Genomic DNA, 27,280 nt, shown 5'->3' on the forward strand with positions numbered 1-27,280 from the left:
ATGAATTAATGCAAATACTCGTCAATAAAAAGAGAACAATTGGTGCTGCTGCAAAAAATGCTCCTATGCTTTGAGAAGAAAGAATTAACTAATACAGCACACAGCTGAAGCTCAGAATAGCTATGCTGGGTGAAAGAAACCTGATCATATAGTACATCAGGTTTTGTCCAGCTATATAAAATTGCAGGGAACAGGGTCTGGAGGGGTGGTTCAGTGGTTAAGAACACAGTGTTCTTGCTGGGGACTGGAGTTCGGTTCCCAGCACTCACATGGAAGCTCACAACCATCTGTAACTCCAGCTCCAGGACATCTGACATCCTCTTCTGACCTTTGGAGGCACTGCATTCATAAACACAAGCCCACACACAGGCACTGACACATATAAACACAACATTTAAAATTTTTGAACAAATAAAATCCTTTTTAAAACTGTAGGAAAGCCAAACTAGTACATATACAAGTAAATATTTGTGTCATGCCAAGGAATGGAGTCCAGTAAAGACAGGTGACAAAGGCAGAGATTACATGGGAACACTAGGATACTTGTGAGTGACGCATATGTCCATAAAGAAACAACTGTACATGGGCTGGAGAAATGGCTCAGAGGTTAAGAGCACTGGCTGCTCTTCCAGAGGTCCTGAGTTCAATTCCTGGCACTACATGGTGGCTCACAACCATCTATAATGAGACCCAGTGTCCTCATGTGCCATGCAGGTGCACATGCAGGCAAAACACTGTATACATAATAAATAAATGAACCTTAAAAAAAAAGAAACAATTGTACAACATCCGCCGGAGACAGCTAAACTGGTGGGTATGTCTCTGGGAAGAATCTGGAGATAACAGCTATGGTCACTATTTTTACAAGGCCTTTCCTAATGCTAAATTTATCAAATTACATACTTAAAATGTATATAATTTTAAAATAAATAAATGAGAAAAATGACTATACACACACACACACAATTGATAATATGGCAACTATACTCAACTGTTTGTTTGTTGGGTTGTTTTTTGTTTTGTTTTGTTTTTTAACTCCAAACCCAAAAGATAATACTGATTGTGGACCAATTAAAATAGTAACCAGAGGACAGAAATGAAGTGATGTAACCATGTCCTCCTAGGAGAGGCTTACGGAATAGAAATGACCTTTTTCCTCTGACACCCTTCCTGTATTCCCCATATTAGTTTCCTATCCAACACAAACCTATTTTTAACTGAACTACAGAAAGCATCCACAAAAGGTCAAACAGTTCCATTTTTCTGCTGCTTCTATACAATCCTAAGAAAAAGAATTAGGTGAATAAAATCATAAAAAAGGAAACCAGGCAGAGATTTAGCTATATAACAGCATTAATCTAGCATACATGAGGTCTGAGTTTGATCTACAGCATAAAAGAAAGAGATGGAGCAGAGAAGAGGGGAGAACAATGCATCTCATGACAACTTTTGCATCACAGAAAAACAAAATAAATGTGTAACAGACGCCTGTAATCCCAGCACTGCAGAGCCTGACGCAGAAGAGATACTGGGAGTCTGGGGCCAACCTGGGCTCAACAGTGGCCAGGGCAGCCAGGCAACATAGCAGGACCCTGTCTGGGCAAAGCCAAAAATCTAAAACAACCACTAACAGCACTCTCCCATCCCTCCCGCCACCAAAAAATAAAAATAAAAACCTGTACATTCAGCACTGGAAAGAGAAATGTGTTTCAAATTAGACAATCTAAGCTACTGTATGTATGTCAATTATATACTCTCATACAGGATTCCCTGGAGTGTTTGTTCTGTGCCAACCACCACTTTCCTAAATTCCTCCCAACATTCCTAGAAGGTGGGTGATGTGGCCACCCAAGACACAGACCAGAAAACTGACTCAGCGGGATCACGCAGCCACTAACTAGACCAGTGAAGGAGAGAAACTCAGTACGGTCTACAGAGCACATGAGGGCAGAGTACATGCTCTGCAAAAATTGGAACAATCTGTCTTCACACGACCTACATTGTTAACAGACTACAACAGTAGAAAGGAAGGTTGGAGACTAAAAACTCTGTCTCCTGAGAAGACTGAAGCAACGAACTGGTACTAAAATATATGTATATATATATATATATATATTAATATACTGCCTTCTGTGTACTGGCAGGAGCTAGAGTGGCCAGAACTCCTGAATAAATCACTTACAAGGTCATTAGCAAAGCACTGCAGCGAAGGGCACCTGAAAGACAGCCCTCTGGCCACCTCTGAGCCACCAATGCTACAACAGGAAGTAGCAGGTAACAGGGGCTCATAACAAGGTTCTGCTGTGTGAACCTTGAGAAGCAAACGGTTCCCGAAAAGTAACTGACGCATGGTTCTGGAACTGGGCTGATAAGAGGCCCATCACTTACCATTTACTTGGGGCATTATAGTTTCTCATTCATTAAATACTGAAATCAGTGCCTATCTTATAAAGTAATTGACATAATTAAGGGTTGCATAAAAAGGACTTATAAAAAAATCCTGGTACAAAGCAAGTACTCAATATAAACTGAAATAAGAAATAAGGAAAAAAGTTAGCAGAGTAATATGATCAGACTTCTTTTTAAGCTAGTGAGGGGTGCTGCTGTAGTGGACGAAAAATCCTACCAAAAGAACACAACACGCCAACAGAAGCACGGAGACGCTCCCTTACTTTTTATTATACTTAGGACACTTCCTGGTTCCAGAGAAAAGGGAATGCCTTACCTAAACCAGGAGATTTAAGTGGAGACAAACCTAAATTTCCGACATCTTGAGTTACACCCCAACCTTCTGAACATTAAGGTATAAGGTTATTCCATCGTTTCCTGGGGAGATGTTAAACAAACAAACAAAAATCAGCAAGAAGCTGAAGAGATGACTCAGTGATTAAGAGCACAAACTTTGAGAGGACCAGGGTTTGATTCTCAGCACCCACATCAGGCAGCTTACAATTGCATATAACCAGTTCCAGAGATTTCCCACCCTCTTCTGACCTCTGCTGGCAATACACTCTTATGTAAAAACATACAAACACACACATATTTTAAATTCACACTATATAGGAAGGGTTAAAGAAACAATCCCATACAAGTCCAGACAGAAGAACCAATGTCACGATTATTACTGGGTGATGCAGAGGCAGCTACATCACCAGGATGTCCTCTGAGCAACTTCTAGCTACTTCACAACTGAAGAGTACACCAGAGGCGTGGACAACTCACAGAAAGCTGCTCCTCTAAAGAATTCCCACACACTCACAGGCAGTGAGAGATACTACTCTGGAGTCCCCTGTACCGACGGTTTACCTCTTGTCTAACCTCAGGGAAGGAGCCAGTGAGGATCTCGTGATCACTCGTGTGTAGTCAGGCCCCCGCCCAACACAAAGGAATGATACTAGGCTTCTGGAGGGTCTCCTGAGAGTGAGCACAGCCACCGTGACTACAGAGCAACTGTGAAGTCCAGCACAAGTTAACAGAAGCAGAATCCTGAACAAATACACTCTAGATCAGTGTTTCTCAATGTTCCTAATGGTGCAGCCCTTGAACACAGATCCTCATGTTATGGTGACTACCAACGATAAAATTACTTTACTACTTCATAACTGTAATTTTGCTACTGTTACGAATCATAATGTAAATTATCTGATATACCGAATGGTCTTAGGTGACTCTTATGAAAGGATCATTTGAGCCCCCCACCGCCCACCCCCACCCCCACCAAGGGGTCACAACTCAGAGGTTGAGAAACACTGCAATACCTGAATAATTATTCTGGTCTTACCCCCAGGGAGTCAAGGATTCTATTTAATGATGCTCTATGGGCTACTCAGTGGTTCCCAGAGCACATCATTTACTATAGAACTGGAATGAAAACCCACATCTTAATTTGCATTTAAATGTCAAGACCATTCTGTAAATAACGCCGCATTAACTCAGCAGTACATAAGCAGTGCTTGTGATGCCCCTGATTGTTCTACTCTGAAGGAGAAGAAAGCAACGTGTTTACACTGTAACCTGTCAGGGGCATCATCTGCCTTAATTATAAGCATCACCAAGCACAGCAGCATGCTGCCCACTCACACTGAGCACAGTTTATTGTGAAGCGGCATAAAACATCCCTGTGATTCTGGAAAATTAATTTTAAGCTCAGTTTGTTCACCGTTTTTGCTCAAAACATACTTATTTAAAAGCCAAGTGTTTCATAAGGAAGTGGTGTGATACTGGGAGCTTCAGCTCTAGCTCCACTGCTTACCAGCTGTCTGGACTTGGATCCTAATCTCTCCTCATGCATAAGAGGCAAAGGATGGTAATGCCTTCTCTCCTAAGAAAGCGAATATCAAATAAGATAGCACATACAAAGTGCAGTACCTGACACGCCGAGAGCATCTGGCTTATGATAGTCACTTCTGTTATACTGGAGGATGATTTTATATGTGATGAGGTATAACTGATACACAAATTCAGGACTGACCTCAACTGGGAAACAGAATTCCCATGTATAAATAAAAAGCTGGGTGCTCACAAGCAGTCGTAAGCAAAAAGAGTCAAACCAGGTGGTAGCACCCGTCTATACTCCCAGCATGTGGGGTGTGGAGACAGGATTAGAAAGACCAAGAGTTCAAGGTCACCCAGAGCTGCACAGTGAATTAGAGGTCACCCTCATCTGCAGGAGACCCTGCCTCAAAAACCAGTATCTCTCTCTCTTTCTCTCTCTATCTCTCTCTCTCTCTCTCTCTCTCTCTCTCTCTCACACACACACACACACACACACACAGCGAGGAGGAGGGCAAGAGGGAGAGAGTAGGGGAGGGGGACAGAGAATATGAATGTGAATGTCTAATTATGAACTTTTAAATCTGCTATCACTCATTTAATTTTTAGCTCTCTATAGGGTTTTCCTCACCATCTGGGCCATCAATTAAAGCAGGTCTGAAAAGCCTTTATAATTTTCCTATATCACACCTCCTCCTCACCACGAAAGGCTCTGTGGGTGGAAAGCAGCAAGGAACATTGCATGTTATATACAAAGCAAACACTCTCCAGAAGATAAATGGGCCTTAGAGAAGAGTTAAGAAATTTGTTTGGATCAGAACAAAAATATGGGATCCTTTTATTTTTCAAGTGCACTTTCTTTTAAGGTAGAGAGAAATGGATTAACTTCAAGTAACTTTCTTATCAGAAATGTGTGTTCAATTCTTTGCAAAACTAGAAAAAAAAACCCTAAAATTCATTTGGAAAAAGATCACGGGTAGCCAAAGCCATCTTCAGCAGAAAGAACAGTGTCATAATACCTCAAATTTATACTACAGAACCATAGAGACAGAGGCAGCATGGGTACGACACAAAAACAGACATGAAGACCAATTGCACATGATACAGGCCTATAAAGAAATCCACACAGCTACAGCCACCTAATTTTAACAAAACTGTTAAAAACATACACTCGGAAGATTTAAACAATTAAGAGAACCAGCTGGCATGTGTGACAGGTGTGACAGATGACCCCCACCCTAGATGTCTCTCTCTCTCTCTCTTCTCTCTCTCTCTCTGTCACTCTCCCCCCTTCTCCTGTCTCTCTTCTCTCTCTCCCATTTGGATTCTGTCTCTATCTCCCTCGTTCTCTGACTTGTTCTTTCTATGTCTATGTTTGTCTCCATCTCTCCCTCATATCCCCACTCCAAGATGGCATTTTGTTTCCCTCCTCCCCCAATAATCCTTTTACACTAGATCTGTTGTGTACAGTAATTTCTTAGCGGCACACCTTGGCATAGTGTGCCCCCACCCTTCAACACTGTTAGTATTTTGGAACACAACCTGCTCCTGGGTTACCCAGCAACTTATGATGTCATCATGTGTCCCCGGCCAGGCGGCCACACCTGGAAGGTGTGGTTACCTTGCCCCTTAAAGGGCTAACCCTGATACGTGGTCTCTCTCTTACTCTCTCTCTCTCCCTCTCTCACACACTCTCTCTCTCGGGGCGTCCTCCCATTCCCCTTTCTTTCTCTCTTCCCACCATGTCCTGTTTCCCACTCCCTCCGTACCCACTTAAAAAACCTCTGGCATAGAAGATCGGTTGACCCAGCCTCATCTTTCTTTTAATAATAACTAACAAACACATTTATCCTATCACACACATGATACACAGTCATAGATACAGGCAAAATACCCATACACATAGGGAAAGAAAGGATTTTTTAAAAATTAAGTATTGGAGGACCCTGCTGTTTTGAGGTTGCAGTCCACCATGTCTGGAAAGCCTCTCTGAGCTTGGTCAAGATGGCAGACTCCTTCCTCCACAGCAAGGCCTCCTACTCTTTGCCTGACCTCATCTGGAGAGTATCTTTAGGCACAGATGTCTCTAACCATATCTGAAATATAACCTTTGGCACAGTTCCCTGCTAACATTCTCCCTCCTGCTGCTCATAGGATAATTCCTGTTCATATGCTAGGACCTACACGGCCAAAATGCAAATAAAGACTCCCTGGCACGCCTAGCCCCAAGCAATAGTGTACACCTACCCTGGGAACCCTCCATCCGCTCCCCAAGAACTGTATAGCCTTTCTTCACCCCAAATAAACTCGGGCAGTCTCACTGAAACTCATCCCAGAGGTCAGTCATTCCTTCACACTCACAGTCCGCCGAACTCTGACCCCCCTGCTTCTGCTTCCCTTATCCTCGTGGGCTGGGAGCCAGCAGTCCCCAGGAAAGAGGGGAGACTCAAAATGAATCATACATTGGCAAAAGATAACATATTCAGCAAGTTGAGTGCTGGCAAAATTGTATGTCTACCCTCTCACCAGTGAAATTTGACCTATTCTCTGAACTGCATGAAAATCAATTCAAAATAGATCAAAGATATAAATTTAAAACCTAAACTCCTAAAACTACTATAGGAAAATATTATCAAACTTGGGGGTACTTGCCTGTACCCCCAACAGCCAAATTCAGCCACCTGTCCTCAAAAAGCCAATTTTTAAAAGCCCAATTAATAGTGAAAAAGAGGAAAAGGGGGTTTATTCAATGTGGCCACATAGGAAGAGGAACAAAGAGGTCCAGAGACCTGTCTGCAGTTCATCTTTAGGTAGGGAACAGGGATTTATTTGCACATCTAAGCAGTCCCAGTGAAGGTGCATTCCTGCCCACCACTGTCCCACTCTCTTCTGACTCTGGCCTCATCCTGTGAAAAGGTCTAAATTATTGGTCTCTTTCCTTCCTAAAAACAAGTTCCCCCTGTGGCTGGTGTTTTTTCTTCTCCCAAAATGAGATTCCTGAAGAAATTCCCACTTCCTGGGGTCCACTGTTAAGTGCTTATTTAGAATATTGTCTTTTCTGCCAGGCTAGATACAGTCTCACTTGAATATAGAGGCATAACCTCTATCTTTGAAATGGGCAATTACCCCAAGAATTAATAAATGAAACTACATGAAATGAGTAAGCTTCTGCACAGAAAATAATAATAATAATAATAAACAGAATAAGCAGGCTTCCACAGAATGAGCTATGCTTCAGATAGGGTGTTAATATCTAGAATATATAAAGAACGGCAAAGCCTAAACACACAAACTGTCACTCAATATACAGGCTAACTATCTCAACAGATAGTTCATGGTTAATAGATGATTTTAAAAGAGAAATGGAAGGGCTGGAGAAATGGAGGAGCTAAGCAGTTAAGAGCACTTGCTTCTCTTCTAGAGGACCCGAGTTTGGTTCCCAACACCAACATGGCAGCTCAAAATGTGAGACCAAAACAGGAGCAACATACCTTACAAATTAAGGAGCCCACTGTGGCAAGCCCCACACCTTATAAATTAAGGAGGCCATTATGTTAAGCCCCCATACTTTACAAAAGTAAGTTTCTAATACGAGTAAGTTTGTTTCTTAAGTCTGATGTAACCTACATGTGACCCTATTTACATGATGTAAATCCTTGCCTTCCTCTTCCATTGCATTTTTCTAACAATCTCTAACAGCCAGTTCTTTCAGCCCTCTAAACACAATTGCAGCTGTTAATCGTTTACCTCTCCCCCATAAAAGGGACCTCAAAAGGCCAGAAGGGGCTGCTATCTAAAATCCTGATAGATTTTAGATAGGGGAAGATGGCTGGCTGCCCAGTCCCAGGTACACCACTAAATAAAGCTTGCTTTAATTGTATAATGTAAAACTGGTCTTTCTCTCAATTTTTAAGTTAAAAAGAAAATTCTGCAACTCCAGTTTCAAGGGATCTAATGCCCTCTTCTGGCATCTACTGGCACTGCACACATATGATGTGATACACTTTCATACATGTAGGCAAAACACCGAGACACACAAATAAACAGTTTTTAAAAGAAATGCAAATTAATACTTTAAGATTCCATTTCATGGGGCTGGAGAGATGGCTCAGAGGTTAAGAACCCTGGCATTTCTTCCAAAGGTCCTGAGCTCAGTTCCCAGGAACCACATGGTGGCTCATAGCCATCTGTACTGAGATCCGGTGCGCAGGCATACACGCAGGCAGAATGCTGCATAAATATAAATAAATAAATCTTAAAAAAAAAAAAGATTCCATTTTACTCCAGTCAGAATGATTATCACCTGCCAGCAAAGTTGGTGAGGATGTAAAGAGAGCACATATTAGTTTAATCCACAGTTGAGGGCACAGCAACAACATTATTGGTACAAAACAGCAAAGGGTTTTCCCCACCACTTCAGCAATCTTGTTGAGGACAAGTCCAACATAAAGACAAGACAACCTGCCCAACTAGAAGCATTGACTTGTGGACTTGGCCTGGGACTTATACATCAGAAACCACATTTCTTACTTTACAAGCAAGTGGGGGAGGGAGACTCCTTGGCAGATTTAAAAAAAAAAAAAAAAAAAAGTTTAATTTTCTTTTCCAAAACACTGACACCAATTTAGCAAATCCCAAATATCCCACATACACTCTCCTAAGTTTCACTGGTATTGGCCAATGAGCATCTTCTAAGAAACAACTTTTGTTTCATTAAGAGATAGCTTTCCAAACATCTCTATTACCTTGGGGTTGTCCTTAGTTTTTCTTACACAGTTTCTATATACAGCCGCTATACAAAGTCGGACCAGTACTCCAGAGGCAGAGGCAGCAGGACACCTGTGAGTTCCAAGACAGCTGGGATTACATAGATAGATTCTGCCAAAAAGAAGAAAGGAAAAAAAGGAGAGGGGGGAAAGGGAAGGAGGGGAGATAGGAGGGAGAGGGAAATAGGGTTAGCTCTTCTCCTAGGAGAAAGAGCCAGTGTCACTCATTCCTGTGTGTGCACCCAGGATCATCCTAAGTACTGACTAGACCCAAGGGCTGGATCTGATCCAGATTTTTAAGGGAACTAAGTGGGAAAGGAAATGTTTCCTGTGTGTTACATAAAGTTTATGTTTTTACAGACTGAAATAATTAGACAAAAAATGAATGTAGTTCTCACACGTCTATCAACGCTAAATTTTCAAGAACTTAAAAACTCAAGGGCAAAGCAGACAGATGGTTCAGCAAGTAAAAGCACTTGCTTTGCAAGCCTGACACCCTGAGTTTGGAACCCCAGAACTGCATGTAAAAACCAGGATGCAAGAGTACACATCTGCAATACTAGTATTCCTTTGGGGTAACAGAAGGCAGAAACAAGAGAAGCTCCCAGAGCTCATGGGCCAGGTAGCCTACAGTACAAGGTGGCAGCAAAAGCAAGAGAGACCTTATCGAAAACAAAGCTTAAGGCAAAGTCATTCTCTCTCTCTCTCTCTCTCTCTCTCAAATCGTCGAGGGCTAGAGTCCTTAACAATGAGAAAACTTACAATCAATCTTAAAGTGCAAAGAGCATATGCATACAAAATGAAAAGTAAGGACAGAGTTTAGGCTAGGCATGGTAGTGCCCTCGGGAGGCAGAACAGGTGGATCTGTGCGAGTTCAAGGCCAGCCTGGTCTATGTAGTAAGTGCCAGGACATCCATAACTATATAATAATAGGGACTTTGTCTCAAACAACAACAAAAGAATAGCTATAAAGAGCTAAGTGTAATGATACAAAACTGTAATCTCAGCACTTAGGAGGCTGAGACAGGAGAACCACAACTTGGCAGCCAGCCTGCACTGCACAGCAGAGCCCTGTCTTGCCAGGGAGGAAGCACAAATAAACAAAAACCTGAAAGTCAGGCCTTAAATCTATCTTCCATAATTTATGGGACTTACTGATGAAAGGTTAACCTGAATTAAACATTATCCAGTCAAAAATACAGCAAATATTTAAAGAAAACAGTTTTAACTTGTTTTAATTCTTCACTGTTTGGATTTTCCATACTTTATTTTTATTCTCTGTTAGTAGAATGAAACAAGAGCTATCTCCACAGCCAAAACTGAGCCTGTTCCATCAAGCTGTAACAGTCATTAAGATTTAAGGGATGCTTCTGCAAAAGGTATTAAATCGTGTATTAAAATACTCCAAAAAAAAAAAAAAAAAGGTTCAAAAGATTCCACAGATCTCAAAAATGATGCCCGGGGGGCTTGAGAGATAGCAGTGGTTAAGGATGCTTGTTGCTCCAAGGTTCAGTTCCCAGCATCCACATGGTGGCTCACAACTGCCTATAACTCCAGTTCCAGGGAATCCAATGCCCCTTCTCACTCCACAGGCACCTGGAACACACATGATGCACATACATACACGTATGTAGGCAATACATTCATATACGCAAAATAAATCAATCTAGCAAAACATTTTAGGACAATGATGCCAGGGGCTGGAGAGATGGCCCAGCGGTTAAAACCACTGGCTACACATGCAGAGGATGTGTAATTCCAGTCCCAGGGGATGCCCTCTTCTGGCCTCCAGAGGGCACCAGGCATACAAGTGGTACACATGCATGCCTGCAGCCCAAAACACTTAGTCATATAAAACAAAAGACTAAACATTCTTTGTTTAATGAAGTGTCATGTGCCCTCTTCCCAACTGCACGATGCACGACGGTGAGCGGCTGGAACAATCCTTTTAGGGAGGGTCTTGGAAAGCAGAGCACCTACACAGATATCAACTGCGGCCACAGTCTGCCAGCCTTTCCTCTAACAAATTGGTTCTAGTGCAAGCTTCTGGGGGGGGGGTGGCAAAAGGAAATGAAGGCAGTCACAATTTCCATTCCTATTTTAAGGTGCTCTCCTCACACAGAATGAGCCCTCAGTGAAGCAAGAATGTCTAGGGCAAAGGGGTTTCTACAGTACATCCTACAAAGGATCCTGCAAAGGCAGTGACTGTAACCCTTTCCGGAACCCTAATACACCCATACACTTTTTTTTAAGATTTATTTATTTATTTTATATAAGTGCTCTATATACATGTACACCTGCATGCCAGAAGAGGCCTCAGATCACATTATAGATGGCTGTGACCCACCATGTGGGTTTTAGACTGGGATTTGGACTCAGGACCTCTGGAAGAGAAGCCAGAGGTCTTAACCACTGAGCCAACTCTCCGGCCCTGAGTCATACACTCTTTTTAGGTAATCCATAGACTATTCTGGAAAGTACCAACATCCGTGAGCATCCAACAAATGTTTAAGCCAAATTAGATATGTTAACACTTGGTGAGTTAGTTTCTCCTCTAATTAGTAAATCTAGCCACGGTCTAACAAAAAAAAAAAAAAAAAGGAATCAAAATGTTTATCAGTGACCAACTGCACACCCCAAAGCTGTCAATGTGAAGTACAGGACAGCTGGAAATGACAGAAGAGAGCCACTCTCTGTCTAAAGGAAAGCCTCGTAGGGTAAGATACCGAACTGGGTTCTGGACAACAGACGTGAGATCTCGGAGGGGCTGCCTGCCCTAAAGCGAAAGGCCAGCGTCTCGGGTCCAGTAATGACAAAGTCAAGCGGAGCGCATTGAGGCACTTGTGCTTCTGTCTCCCTGAGAAGCCAGTCCTCACCTGAAGACCCGGCTGGACCGGCGAGATGAAGACAGGGGGTGACAGCAAGTCTTTGTTTGTTTGTTTAAAGATTTATTTATTATGTACACAACATTCTGCCTGCACACCAGATCTTATTATAGATTGTTATGGACCACCACGTGGTTGCTGGGGATTGAACTCAGGACCTTTGGAAGAACAGCGACTGTTCTTAACCTCTGAGCCATCTCTCCAGCCCCAACAGCAAGTCTTTTGATGGCCCTCCCATTTAAACTAAACTTGGAGCCTACTGAGTCCAGTCCTCACATGCATAGAAAAGAATAGACTCTTCTGAGTTGTCCTGTAACTTTATATACATGCCATGACATGCATGCACATATGCAAAATAAATAAAACGCAATTTTAGTTTTTTTAAAGGACATAATACAAAGGAATGTATAGTTTTTTATTTATTTAATCTTATTTTATGTGTATTAGTGTGAAGGTGTCAGATCCCTTGGAATTGGCATTGCAGACAGCTGTGGCCATGTGGGTGCTGGGAATTGAACCCAGGTTCAATGGAAGAACAGACAGTGATCTTAACCACTAAGCCACCTCTCCAGCCCCCAATTTTAGCTTTTTAAAAGAGGGGTTCTGATACAAAAGTTTCAGGCATATGGCTGTCTGATCTTAGCACATAGAGTACAGAGGCAGAAAGGACGCAGTAGGCCCTTGAGTGATAATGAGCATATAGATCCAAAGTAAAACAAGTAGTAGGTGAACACTCTTCCTCACAGCCGCCTCTTAGCCCTGATGCCAATAAGGTAAACCTGAATCCGAGCCATCCTAGTCAAAAATACCAGCACACCCGAGAAACTCATTTAACATAGTCATTAGCTCTTTGAAAATTAAAAGTTCAGACACTGACTACCAACCACATATGGTTGCCTTGGAGAACTGGTTCTAGAACCCCCATGAATAAAATAAAACCCTGCAGATGCTCAAAGCCTCATTCATTCATTCATTCATTCATTCATTCATCCATTCAGCTTATGTATATGGGTGTTTTGCCTGCATGTCGATCTGTAGACCAAGTGTGTGGCTGGTGCCTACAGAAGCCAGGAGAGGGCATTGAATTCCCTGGTATACTCTTAACCACTGAGCCATCTCTTCAAGCCCCTCAAATGCCTTATAAAGTTTCATAGTACCCATACATTAGTGTAACTCTCAAACCACATTAGAGAAGTCTCTGTGCAATGGACAGTGGTTAACACAAACTCAGTCAGAGGGCAAAAAATAAATGTCTGCCACAAATGGGACATCTATATCACATCTCCCCCCAAGACTCAGGGCCCACAGCAGAAGAGAGGTGGAGAGAGTGTTGGGAGGACTGAAGCAAAATAGAGTCTTTGGACATGTCAGGACCACTAAACTTACAACTCCCAGCAGCAGCTGCAGGTGCCTGCACAAGACCTGCACAAGATCAAGCCCTTGACATTCCAGTAGGGTTCAGGGAGGGACTCACAGCCGCCCACCCCTACCTGAGCGGCTCCTGACAGTTGATGGCTTCTGGGTATAGACAGTCAGTTTGTTTTCAGGATGTGACCCCTGGTAGGCCGACCATGGGACTCAAAGCTCTTTCATATTGTAAAGTCACAGTTTTAGAATCATATTATATAACAACCCAATTATAAATCCAGGGATCTCGGTAGATTTAAGAAGAAAAGCATCTTCAAAGCAAAGCATCTGAGGTATTGAACACAGCGAGTAGCTAGGCAATTGAAAGATAAATGGCTTTGTTACACAAGTACCAGAGGAAAAGTCCTGCTCATAACTGTACCACTGCCGAGAGACTCCTCAGCTAAGAGCTTGAAAAGCTCTCTGGAATCCCGATGTTCAGATGATGTGACCTGACCTTAAAGAAGTGTTTGCTTAATAGTTCTAAACATCCCGGCCTGACATTTAGCTTCTTTTTGAGAACTAACTGTACTCAACTTTTTGTTTGATTGATACAAAGCCTCGAAGGACAGTCTGGCCTCAGACTCTCTAAGTGGCCAATGATAACCTTGAGCTCCTGATTTTCCTTCCCCTGTCTTCCACTGCTGTGATTACAGGTATGCACTACCACAGCTTGTTCTTATTTCTCTGGGACTCTCGTTTATGACTTCTCGTGCTCATTTCCAAGTGAATCCCAAATTTCTATACATTGAAGACTCAAGACATGATGCTAAATGGAACTAAACAACAAATGTACTAAAGGATTCCTCCATGTGCAGAATTTTGCCTTTATTAAAAAGCATCAACTGGAAATTATAAAAAGTACAAATGAAAAATACATAAGCCCTAAAACTTAATTTTACCTGGCAAGTGGATACTGGATTCCATAGATGCATTCTCTTGCACTCTTCACTAGACTACATATCACATTCGCTACGCTACAAAGAACTCCAAAAACTCCATAGCAGCTGTTTTACACTGCGCAAACATTTCTCCAGCATTTTAGGATGAATGGTAAGGGTTTCAGAGGTGGTGATGATGTACAGCAGATAAACACTGAGCATTTGTCAAGTTCATTCATAAAGCTGGATCTTCATACCCAGTTCTACCACTTAATATCATACGACCTAAAGCTTGTTACTCAGTTCTGTAGGGTCAGCTGCCTCCCGTTGAACACTTACAGCAGTGGTGCTCAGTGGGCATGCTGACACCCACACCTGGAAATATCTGGGGTCATTTTCGCTTGTCCTAACATGCAGTGAGCAAATTCTTCTCAAGCCTCTGCAGCACACCAGTGGATTACCCATTGAAAATGGAAAGGTCCAGGCTGGAGAGATGGCTCAGAGATTAGGAGCACTGGCTGCTCTTTCAGAGGTCCTGAGTCCAATTTCCAGCAACCACCTGGTGGCTCACAACCATCTATAATTAGATCTGGTGCCCTCTGCTGGCATGCAGGCAGAACATTGTATACATAATAAGAAGGAAGGAAGGAAGGAAGGAAGGAGGAAGGGACGGAGGGAGGGAGGGAGGGAGAGACAGAGAGAGAGCAAGAGAGAAAAAGAAAGAAAGAAAGAAAGGAAGGAAGGAAGGAAGGAAGGAAGGAAGGAAGGAAGGAAGGAAGGAAGGAAGGAAGGAAAGGTCCTGCCTTACAGCACCTCTCCACCCTAAAACTCAACACCTGAGTGTGTACCTGAATAGACGGTAAGGATTTGTCTATGGTAGAAAAAAACAGAAAAGGATGAAACAGGATGGAACAGCGTGAACCAGTGGCAGAGCCCAGGCCTCCTACTCATCAGCCCAGTGATTATGTAACAAGATTTTTATAAAAGAGTTTCTTCCACAGAAGCCCAATGTGAACAAACTGTATGGACAAAGAAAATTGTCTTATCTATCTAGGTCTGCACCAAGGCAAATTCCAAGACTTACTGCCTAGTGTTTGCCTCTAACTTAAGCAACAATTCACACTTCCAGACTCTAAAGAATTAAACTAAAGATCTGAAGTGAAAGCAAATGTAATCTAGGAGAGAGATTGAGGAGGCCAGATCTTAATTCCACATACCTTGGTTTAATATCCATGCATGTGACTGGTTGTATCTTTGGTAAACTTTACTTGGTTAGAGAAGTTTGCTTTTCTCATGCTTGCCCCTATTTCTCCCTCAAAAAAATTAAAAAAAGAAAAAGCCCTTCACCCAAAAACTATATAAAATAACCTCAGAATGTGAAACTCATTAACTGAAAAACTATGGAAATAGAACAACTAAAATTCCCAGGTATAAACACAGCAGCACAGAACATGGAGGCTGGTCTAGTCACACATCCTTTTAAACCTTGGATTCCTCTGTCATTTCTTTCTTTCTTTCTTTTTTAGATTTTATTTATTTATTTATTTATTTTATGCATATTAGGGCTCTAAGAGGGCAGTAGAGGGTATAGATGGTTGTGAGCCACCATGTGGTTGCTAAGAATTGAACTCAGGACCTCTGGAAGAGCAGACAGTGCTCTTAAGCACTGAGCCATTTCTCCAGCCCCCATTTGTTTCTTTTAAGACATTGTCTTAACAGGGAATGGTGGCACACACCTTTAATCCAGCACTTATGGAAGCAGGGGCAAAGCAAGTCCAGGACAGCCAACCTACACAGAGAAACTCTGTCTCAAAAAACAAAAAAAAAGCCATAGTCTTGCTGGGCCATCCTGGAACTCACCATCCTCCTGCCTTAGTGTCCTGAGAGCTGGGATTATACATATGCACCACACATACAACTTCATCCATTAAAGGGTGTTTACTGAACCGGATGTTTAGTCTTAGCGTAAACCAAGTTATAATGGTAGCTCCTTTATTTCAGAAGATACTAGAATTTCCACGAAAACCTCAGTGTTTTCTGGTTCAGGCAGGAAAAATGTCTCCCAGGCATAAGACGTTTAATCTTTTCTATAAATAATCAGGGAGCCACTTTTTGAAAATAAAATTGCCTGAGAAATTTCTTTCTTATTTACTCACAATTTTTTTTTGAAAGTTACAAACCTATTTCTTATTTCCATTAGAGAAATATTATTTGTATAAGATTCTGGTCCACTTTCTTCTTCTGTACTATTCAAGTTTGAATATTTTGATTTCGTTTCCTATATCTAACATGAGAAGTAAATATTTCACATAAGCAAATTAATATAAGTTAACATCTGAGTGGCTGAGCTGAGTCTTCTTTCACTCTCAATAGTGTAAGTGTATGCAAGTGTAATCAGAATATCAGTCACTGTACTGAATGATCTTCAGTTAATGCCAAATCTCCATATAGATGGTCATTCCCATGACGACTGCAGCCACTCTGGTCACGTTTGTATTTGTCAGCATCATTTGTGAAAGACATTCTATAAACTCCAGAGTCAATGTCAGCATAGCTACTTATAGTCATGCTTTGGTAAAGGGCCCCTGCACAGAGATTGCTTCAATTTCAATTAGACTTCCTTTGGGTAAAGTGGCGACTTGGTAAGCAGCCCTGGCAGGAAGGTTACCCTGGAAATACATTTTGTAGATCTCATTGACAGTGCTGAAATCATTTATGTCAGCCAGAAAAACAGTTGTCTTTACCACATTAGTGAAGTCACAGCCTGCAGTTTTCAGAATTTCCCCAGTGTTTTTTAAGAGCCTGTTTAGCTTCTTCTACTACCCCTCCTGGTACAAGTTGTCCAGTGGAAGGATCCATGCCTACCTGTCCAGAAATGCAAATGGCCCTGTCCACTAGCACAGGTTGGCTGCAGGCATCAATGGCCACTGGCACTTTTGTGGTGCTAATCACCTTTCTGATTATGGACGACATGTTAATCCTTCCCTCTTGAAGATCCTCCAGAAGACAACACAGAAACTCTACCCACTCTTCTCACATTAACCCTTTACTCACAAATTTTAAAATTAATGTTTTGCAGAAAAATTCAGGACAATGAACTGCATTTTGAATATAGTATTTTTCTAACATAGGAATTTTTAATTTTTTTTTTTAATTTGCAACCTCCCACCAGGCATTGGTGGCACACACCTTTAATCTCAGCATCCAGGAGGCAGAGGCAGGGGAATTTCTGAGTTCCCAGCCAGCTTTATCTACAGAGTGAAGTATAAGACAGCCAGGGATACACAGAGAAACCCTGCCTCAAAAGAAATAAATAAATTGGTGGATAAATAAATAGTTAAATAGATAAATAAATAAATAAATAAATAAACCTCCCAAAGTGGAAAAAAAGAAATCTTGATTATAGCTAAAGTACCTTCTGCAAAGGCAAAGGCATATTGCTTGATAATATCCAGGGCCTCTGATGCGCTTCCTCCACAGATGAGGCCAGCCTCAGTTTTATTTGTCTCCAGATAACTAAGAAGCAAATGAATTGTGGCCTACATATGTAACTGCAGCAACAGGGGTTGGTAACAGTAAACCTTTACCACTCAGTGCTGAAAAGCAAACCTTAGAAAGCACTTGTGGTTGCTCCAGGAACTCTGCTGAGTATGTTGCATATGAACTATTAATTTATTATTTATTAATTCATTTACCTTTTTGGTTTTTTGAGACAGGACCTTGGAATGGCTGGCTTAGTACTCACATGCAGCCTACGCAGGGTGAGGGCCACCATAAACCAAATTATTTCACCTTAACTGTATGTAGTACACTAGCAAGTTATTTTTGATACTATTAGACACTTTGATGGGACTTTTATACAGCCAGTACTTTGTAAAATAGCTGTACAGAGCTATGCATTACTACTGGTTTCTAGGTAAGGAAACTGACTTAGAGTAGACACAGCAGGAGTGAGATTCAAAGCCAGATTTAGCTTATGCTTGCTCTGATAAAGAGGAATGTGGAAGAGAAGGATATTGCCTCAGACTAAAGTTCTACCAAGAGGGGGCACAAAGAATCCATAAAGCTGGGGGTCGTGAAAAGAGCTGAAAAGAGCAGGAAGAAAGGTGATGTCCCGGAGTGCACTGGAGCGGCTGTAGAAATGGAACTAGAGAACACCAACACAGCAGTTACTCAGAAGACAGTGAGACTCTACAGAACCTCCAGCTATTAAAACTTTATTATCAATCTCTCCCTATTATATTGGCATATGCTTGTAAAACAAGAGGGAAAAGCAGTTCTCTAGAGCCCAATTTCATCTCACCGCTCCTCTTTGTGAAGGCAGGACACACACATGAAAAGGATACCACACTGTCATCCAGAAAGCTAACCTAGTCATTTTCCCTTGTAGGTAAGGAGATTTGCAACAAAGCAGGTCACATGATTTTTCTGTTACAAATAACAGAGAAAAGGGAATAAGTCATAGTGTCTTAACCATACACTTTGGCTACTGTCCACCGAGAAACCAATCAAACGTACCAGAAATCTCTTTCCTGGCTAGTTTCCACAGCATCAGAAGGCACTATGCAAACTACTGGGGAGAAAATACATCAGTGGCCTTTCTTATTCAGTGCTGGACCTTGCACACTACAATACCAACCTACCAAGCAAAGATGGCAATATGCACAATAGTGGCACTTCTATTATGGAATAACTAACAGCATTCTGATTGGATCCGAGGTCTGCTCCACAGAAGAGGCTTTCATTCCTTGGTACGTAATCCTGGTTACAAGCCCATAGCTGGGAAGGTCAGAGAATGTAGGGTAGGAACCCAAAAGGTTAATTTGCATCAAATTGTCTTTAGTATGTGTGGTTAAACTCAGGCCAGGGCTGTTCCCATCCTTGGTCAGAGAAGCTTCTTTCTACACTGGGAAGCAGTCAGTGGATTGCTGAGAATAAGAATTGAGTGCTCAGTCCTCAATGGGACATCTTTATCACATACCATCCATCCCACACCACCCAGTCCTCCAAGAACATCGAAGAAAAGGAAGTAGAAAGAATGTACAAACCAGAGCGTGGGGACGCATACTATGAAATGCTTAATTTGCCTGTCATACTCATCAGTTCACAGCATTGTTACCTGAGAAAGACCTGTATAAGATCTGCCCAGCCAAAGTCCCAGCATAAATGAAATACTCCCTAGAACCATTCCTTACTGAGCAGCCATCGCCAGTTGAGCTGCTGGAAAAGGAGAACCTTTTTTTTTTTTTTTTTTTTTTTAAATACGTGGCCACTGATAGATTTCCTACGCTCCAATGTATGGTCCACCCTACACATGTTTGGACACCACCAACAGGATTTACTGACCTATCAAAAACAAACAAAAAAATTAAAAATTAAAGAAAAGAAAAAGGAGACAGCTTTTTAGGGAGTTTTATTGGAAGAGGCTGGCAGAAGGTGGAGGAATAAAATGATCATGTTTCACTGTATATGTGTATGAAACGCTCAAAAAATAAAGATTAATTTTTTAAATGGTACCTTCAAACCTGAGCTAATTTTCTTCCTCGAAGTCTCTTAAAAAGCTTTACAAACGTGTGAGCAAAAAAGTGCTGTTCACAGCAAGAATAGAAGCAACCAAGTTTTAACGGGTCTTATTTACTTCGCACATACTTGAAAAGAGAAGAACAGAGAGTAAATCCTGTGAGCTCAGGAAAACAAAACACAAACATACACCCCAACAGTCACTGAGTCTGAACTCTCTCTGAGGAGTAGCTTCATACGGTTTGCAAACAGCACTTGCTGTGGGCTGAGAGCTTTGGTCTCATGGGGTCTATAGCCCACCTCCAATGCTGTTAAACATCCTCTCAACATTAGTGCCTAGGCCATGAGACGTGAATACCAAAGGTAGATGATGGAAGAGAAATTCCAGCAACAAATTCATCCCTGTGTTTTGTCGTTCCCAGTGTAGCTTACCTCCTGAGACTATGTCACCACCAGGAAACACTGGGAAAATCTCAGAATTAGCCTCGCTGAAATGATGTGCATACTGTTTCAATTTTAGTTTTTAAATTTTATTTTTTATTAATGTGTCCATGTATGTGCCAGAATCACACACTAAAGCTAGAAGGTGTTAGATTGCTTGGAGCTGAAGTTATGTGTCCTTATTAACCACCCTATAAAATTTCTGAGACTATGTGGGTCTCAGAACTATATGTAAGTTCCAGCACTCTGGGCAGTGGGTCTCTTTACCGGCTACTCCCAATTTATCCACTGAAATTTATAGGTTATGTATATAAATATACTTTTGGAAACGACTCTAATTTTCATCTTTTCCTGTGACGTTTCCAAAACAGAAGCTTGTGTGTGCTTGGGTCTAAAACACTGCCTACAAACAAAAGACATGGAAATCACTGTTCTCACTGACTGGTGGCTGTACAGACTCACAGCTAAGGTTCCAAACTCATGGTTTGATGTCAGACAACTGGACCTGGAGATGGGGCTCCGTTCCCAGCACCCACCTGGCAGCTCATGAGCACATACAACTCCAGTTCCAGGAGGCTCTGACACCCTCCTCTGGCCCCACCATGCACCAGGCATACATGTGGTACACACACATACATGCAGGCAAACATACACACTAAACTTAAGTAAGTGAATAAATATGGCCAAACAACTTATAGCCAAACCAACCAGAGCAAAAGAGCAAATGCCCTATCTGGTAACAGCATGGCGCTGAAGTACTTGGAGATTGGTAAGCACACGTTCTTCCCTTTTCAGCGCTGTCACAGCAACAAACACTAACATACTAAGGAATTCAGTCAAACCAAAAAACAAAATAGTCAAACCCTTAGCCAAACTAACTAAAAGGCAGAGGGAGAGTATCCAAATTAACAAAATCAGAAACAAAAAGGGGGACATAACAACAGACAATGAGGAAATCTAAAAAATCATTAGGTCTTACTTCAAAAGCCTATATACTAAAAAATTGGAAAATCTAAAGGAAATGGACAATTTTCTTGATAGAGTTCACCTACCAAAGCTAAATCAAGATCAAGTAAACAGTTTAAACAGTCCTATGACTCCTGAGGAAACAGAAGCAGTCATCAGTCCTATGACTCCTGAGGAAACAGAAGCAGTCATCAAAAGTCTCCCAACCAAAAGAAGCCCAGGGCCAGATGGTTTTGGCAGAGAATTCTACCAAACAGTCAAAGAATACCAATACTCCTCAAACTATTCCACAAAATAGAAACTGAAGAAAAAGTTGCCAAATTCATTCTACAAGCCACAGTCACCCTGATGCCTAAGCCACACATAGACTCAACAAAGGAAATTTCAGACCAATTTCACTCATAAACATCGATGCAAAAATACCCAATAAAATACTTGCAAACTGAATCCATGAACACATCAAATACATCATCCACATGTTCAAGCAGGCTTCATTCTAGGGATGCAGGAATGGTTCAACATATGAAAATCCATCAATGTAATCCACCATATACAGAAACTCAAGAAAAAAATCATATGATCATCTAATTAGATACAGAAAAAGCCTTCAACAAAATCCAATACCCTTTCATGATGAAAGTCTTGGAGAAATAAAGCATACAAAGCCCATACCTAAACATCATAAATGTTATATACAGCAAGCTGATTGCCAACATCAAATTAAATGGATAGAAATTCAAAGCAATACCCTTAAAATCAGGTACAAGACAAAGCTGCTCACCCTCTCCATACCAATTCAATATAGTACTTGAAGTCCTAGCTAGAGAATAAGACAACTAAAGGAGATCAAGGAGATATAAATTGAGAAGGAAGAAGTCAAAGTATTGCTATTTGTAGATAATATGATGCTGTAGGTAAGCTCCCAAAAAGACCTATATGATAAGAACTTCAGTCTCTAAAGAAAGAAATTGAAAAATATAACAGAAGATGGAAAGATGTCCCATGCTCGTGTATCAGTAGGATTAACATAGTAAAAATTATCATCTTACCAAAACCAATCTATAGATTGAATGCAATCCCCATCAAAATACCAATACGATTTTTCACAGACCTTGAAAGAACAATTCTAAACTTCATATTGTTAAAAAAAAATAGCTGAAACAATCCTATACAATAAAAGAACTTCTGGAGGTATCTCCATGGAGATAGGTATCTTCCATGAGATATCTTCTGGAGGTATGTAGTATGACTTCAAGCCATACATAGCAGTAGTAATAAAAACTGCATGGTACTGGCATAGAAATAGACTGGTTGATCAGTGGAATCAAATAGCAGACCCAGAAATAAACCCACACACCTATGAACCCTTGATTTTTGACAAAGGAGACAAACCATAAAATGGAAAAAAGACAGAATTTTCAATAAATGGTGCTGGTCTAATTGTATGTCGACATGCAGAAAAATGCAAACAGATCCATATTTATCTCCCTGCATAAAACTCAAATCCAAATGGATCAAAGACCTCAATATAACACCAGATACACTAAATCAATTAGAAGAGAAAGTGGGGAAGAGCCTCGAACTTACTGGCATAGGAGACAACTTCCTGAACAGAACACCATCAGCTCCAGGCTCTAAGATCAACAATTAATAAATGGGACCTCTGCTTCCGTAAGCTTCTGTAAGGCAAAGGACACTGTCAATAGAACAAAATGACAGTCTACGGATTGGGAAAAGATCTTCACCAATCCTACATTTGACAAAGGGCTTATATCCAAAATATGTAATGAACTCTAGAATTCAAATACCAATAAACCAAATAACCCAATTAAAAAATGGGGTAGAGAGCTAAACAGAATATTCAACAGAAGAATAATATCAAATGGTGGATAAATACGTAAAGACTCGATGTCCTTTGTCATCAGGGAAATCCAAATCTAAATGTCTCTGACATTCTATCTCACACTGGTCAGAATGGCTAAGATCAAAATCTCAAGCAACACAAGATGCTGGCAAGGGTGTGGAGAAAGGGGAACACTCCTCCATTCCTGGTAGGAGTACAAACTGTACAACCACTTTGGAAATCAATCTGGCTCTTTCTCAGACAATTGGAAAAAGCTTTACCTCAAGACCCGCCCATACCTTCCCTGGGTATGTATACCCAACAGACACTCCACTATACAACAAACACACTGGCTCAACTATGTTCATAGCAGCTTTATTCTCAATAACTAGAATCTGGACACAACCTAGATGTCCCTCAGCTGAAGAATGAATAAAGATATTTATCCATTTATATTTATAGAAAGGAATACTACTCAGCTATTAAAAACAAAGAAATCATGAAATTTGCAGGTAAATGGATGAAACTAAAAAAGATCATCCTGAGTGAGGTAACCCAGACACTCACATATAAGTGGATTTTAGCCATATAGTATAGGATAAGCACACTTTGAGACACAGACCCAAAGAAGATAAGTAACATAGAGAATCCAAGGAAGGATACATATATCTCACTCAGAAGGGGAGCTAGAACAGACAGAGGTCATGGCTGAAGAGAGGGAACAAGCTAGAAGAGGGGACACAGAGAGATAAGAGGGTGGCGATCGGACCTGGGGAGAGCGGGGTGAGAGGACAGAAGGCCTGTAGAAAAAAGAGAAACAGATGGTGGGGTATCTCTGTGACAAGCTGGAGACCCAAGTCTGGTTTACAAAGTGAGTCCAGGACACCCAAGGTTACACAGAGAAACCCTGCCTCAAAACAACAACAAAAAGAATGCAATCCAACCAATTATCTATGCCTCTGATTCTTGGTAAATAACAGCAGGGACTCTTGACATACTAGATTTAGTAAATAAGAGAGATTTAAAGGGGTAATGGGTATTTATTAAAATGTTGTGGTTCTGACCATGAGCTTTTCCAACCTTTCCTGGTAGGCTTAAAATGAAGCTTATCTGGCTCCAGGCCATATCTAAATTTATGGAGAAAGAATTTTCTGTTGAAGCTTTCAAAACTCTCAAACGCAATTATAAAGAATGAATATGTGGGGGCTGGAGAGATGGCTCAATGGTTAAGAGCACTGTCTGCTCTTCCAAAGGACCTGGGTTCAATTCCCAGCACCCACATGGCAGCTCACAACTGTCTGCAACTCCAGTTCCAGGTGTCTGACACCCTCACACCAATGCACATAAAATAAAATTAAATAAATTATTTTTTAAAAAGAATGAATTTGTACTAGTTCGGTTAATCAGTTAAAAACTTTGTCATATGCCTGGAAAATCACTTTCTTTGGAGCTAACATTCAAGATTAAAAGTCATTATCTAATAACAAAGGGAAAGAATCGTGCATTTTTGGCAGTAGCATACAAGAAGAGGTGCAGTTTTAATCACCTTCAGATTATTTGGATTAAAACCAGTATTATTTCTCTGAGATCCAAATATGAATTACATGAACATCTGGAAAGAATCTAGGATGTTCAACACCCACAATGCAGTGCTCCTTCCATCACCCAGGAGGAGTGTGGATATGAAGAGGGCCCTTTTAAGCCAGCATTCATCCTGTGCAAGCAGGACTCTCAGATTTCAGCTGGAAGCTCCAGGTCACCTTTGTCCCTGGCTCTGGGTGTCTCACCACAGCTGTGACTGCAGTGATTGCCACTCCGGGTGACTGTAAACTCTCCCATCTTCGTTGCTATGTCTTGGATGACAGATGAAGGTCAGAGATTAAACTCACAGGATTGAGCATAGGACTAAAGCTACAGAGCCCCAACCTTTGAGCAGTGTTATCTGCACTCTCTGCCCAGAAACAGCACATCCTCCTGGAAGTGTGTAAACTATAGCAGATTTTTTTAAATTATATTCAAATGACAGAAGCATTACTTTCATAAGAAGCATTAAAAGAAATGTGTGTAACTCTTCTGTTCACTGAAAGAGTAAACAAGTAAAATAGAGCTTTCCAGAAATACAGTGTACCCCAACAGTGAAATCTTCATAGACTAGACATTGTCTCACAGGCTGGGGGGCAAACAAATAGCTAAACCAGAAAGCAGAGGCACATGCTTATATTTTAGCATTTGAGGGTACACTAAATCTTTAAGACAAAGGGAACAACTAAAAGCAGAGCCTAACATTTCAAATTATCCCAGGAATCCTGCAAGGGACAACAGTCATCCTAGAGGGTGCAGCTGGCACTGGGTGGAAGTCTGCTCTCAAAATAAAAGAAGCATCCTTGAGTTAGGCCTAGTTTCTTAGAAGCAAGAAAGCAAGCCCCTACATGTGAAAGCCACAACAAGAAAGAACTAGGGGTTGTAGACGCCTAAGACTTTAGATATTTGTAATGTCAAATATGGAAAATGTGATAGCTATGCATGCATGTTAAATTTTGTTTGTTGATTAAGACAAGACTTCAACCTATAGCTCAAACTGAGCTCAAAGTCAAGTCCCTCCTGTGTGAGTGTGCAGAGTACCAGGGCTGGTATAGACACATCACCATGTCCTGCCGCAAGTTTTTCAAAGACTGGCAACTTAAGCAAAAAGTGCCAAGAAGAACCAAGTAAAATTTTAGAAATGAACAAAATAATCAGTAGGGGGAAAGCCCTTCAGGCATTGGTTCTGTAACATAAGGTTGGAAATAGAAGGAGCTAGTCGCAGAACTCAAAATAGCTTACAAAGGCAAGAATATAAAACTATGAGAGAAAAAAATAACAGTCTTGGAGGACAGAGTAACTGAATACATTTAATCAAAGTCCCAAAATGAAAGAATAAGAAAATTAAGTGATGACTATTTGAACAAATACTTAATCCTCAGGAAAAACAAAATCGTGGATAAACAAATTATTAAAAATAAGTAGAGAACTAAAAAGAAACACACACTGCAGTAACATTTCAAAATGTTCTTCCCCCAAAAGAAAGGAAAAGGGGGGAAATGACCTTTAAAGTAGCTAGGGAAAATAAAGATAAGCAGTATAGAGGAGACAATAGATTCAACTTTAAACTTAACCAGAGAACACATAGAGAATACACATTCATATAGTCTCTCTTTCCCCTCTCTAATTTCTAAGACAAAATGACTGACAACCTAAAATAATATATCCACTAAATATGTATTTCAAGAACAACATTAAAATAGGCACAGATTTTCCAACAGAGAAGCTCCACCCCTCCCCATCATAGTTTGAGTGACCTGGGGTCAGCTGCATTCTGGAACAGTAAATGAAAACTCCAAAAGCAGCAGTTCCTCGGTTAGAAGCTGTATGCCACTCAGAATGGGGAGTTGAAATCTTATGCCAGCCTGCTAGTCCCACCTATGAAACCCCTTTATCCATCATGTCTACACCACATATATGACTGCTCGCTGTTCACTTCTGGAAGCATCTGGCTATTGGATCAACTATCATAAGTCACACTGTATGCACGTAACCCTCATTTTACTGAATGTCCAAGACACTGGCAACTCAGACGTGGCGCAGAGAAGCTACACAGTGCCACTCCTTCACTGTAAAGTTAAAAATTCTTGAGCTGACAAGCAAAGAAAAGAAGTCATTTGAAGTTGCAAAGATATGCTAAGAAAGTGTCTTCTAACTGTGAAACTGTGAAGGAAAAAGACATTAATTGTATCTCATTGTTCTCAAACTGTGTAAGTCTCAGCCACAGTCCAGGAGAGTAAGTGCTTATAATAAAGAGGGAAATGGCATCAACTTCACATATTGTGTACATGACACCCAGGGTTCTGTTCTATTTGGTTTTAGGAATCCACTGGGTATCTTAGAACAGACTGTCCACAGTTAAGAGGGAGGGCCTAGAATATAAACAAAACCCAGTCTAAAATCAGAATACCCATACCACAGAACATTGTTAAAACTATTAATATTTTCTAGGTGATCTTTCCAATTTTCTTGACTTTTTTTGGTCATACATATTCCTGTTTCCAACTGACAAAGGAATTCCTACACTCCACACTGTGAAGTCAAATTTCTTAATCTGGTGGTTAAAAGCTTTACAACCTACTCTTAATGATCTCTGAGGGAGAACTGGCTCCTTTTTTTTTTTAATAGATCCTCACAGAAAGGCTTTGTAAGCCCTACTCCTGAGCAACTATTAAGCACAGGAGGGTTGTGCTTCATGTCCCCTTCTGTGACGGAATA

At 41.0% G+C, this 27,280-nt stretch overlaps 1 protein-coding gene and 1 pseudogene across 1 annotated transcript in view; both read right to left on the minus strand.

Annotated features, from left to right (window-relative positions):
- Jam3 (junctional adhesion molecule 3) overlaps positions 1-27,280 on the minus strand; it is a 58,814-nt gene that overhangs the window by 23,221 nt on the left and 8,313 nt on the right. The window lies entirely within an intron of this gene.
- On the minus strand, positions 16,734-17,184 carry LOC110564944 (2-iminobutanoate/2-iminopropanoate deaminase-like; annotated as a pseudogene).

Source organism: Meriones unguiculatus, chromosome 1, assembly GCF_030254825.1.
Source record: "Meriones unguiculatus strain TT.TT164.6M chromosome 1, Bangor_MerUng_6.1, whole genome shotgun sequence".
In the NCBI taxonomy this organism is placed as follows: Eukaryota; Metazoa; Chordata; class Mammalia; order Rodentia; family Muridae; genus Meriones; species Meriones unguiculatus.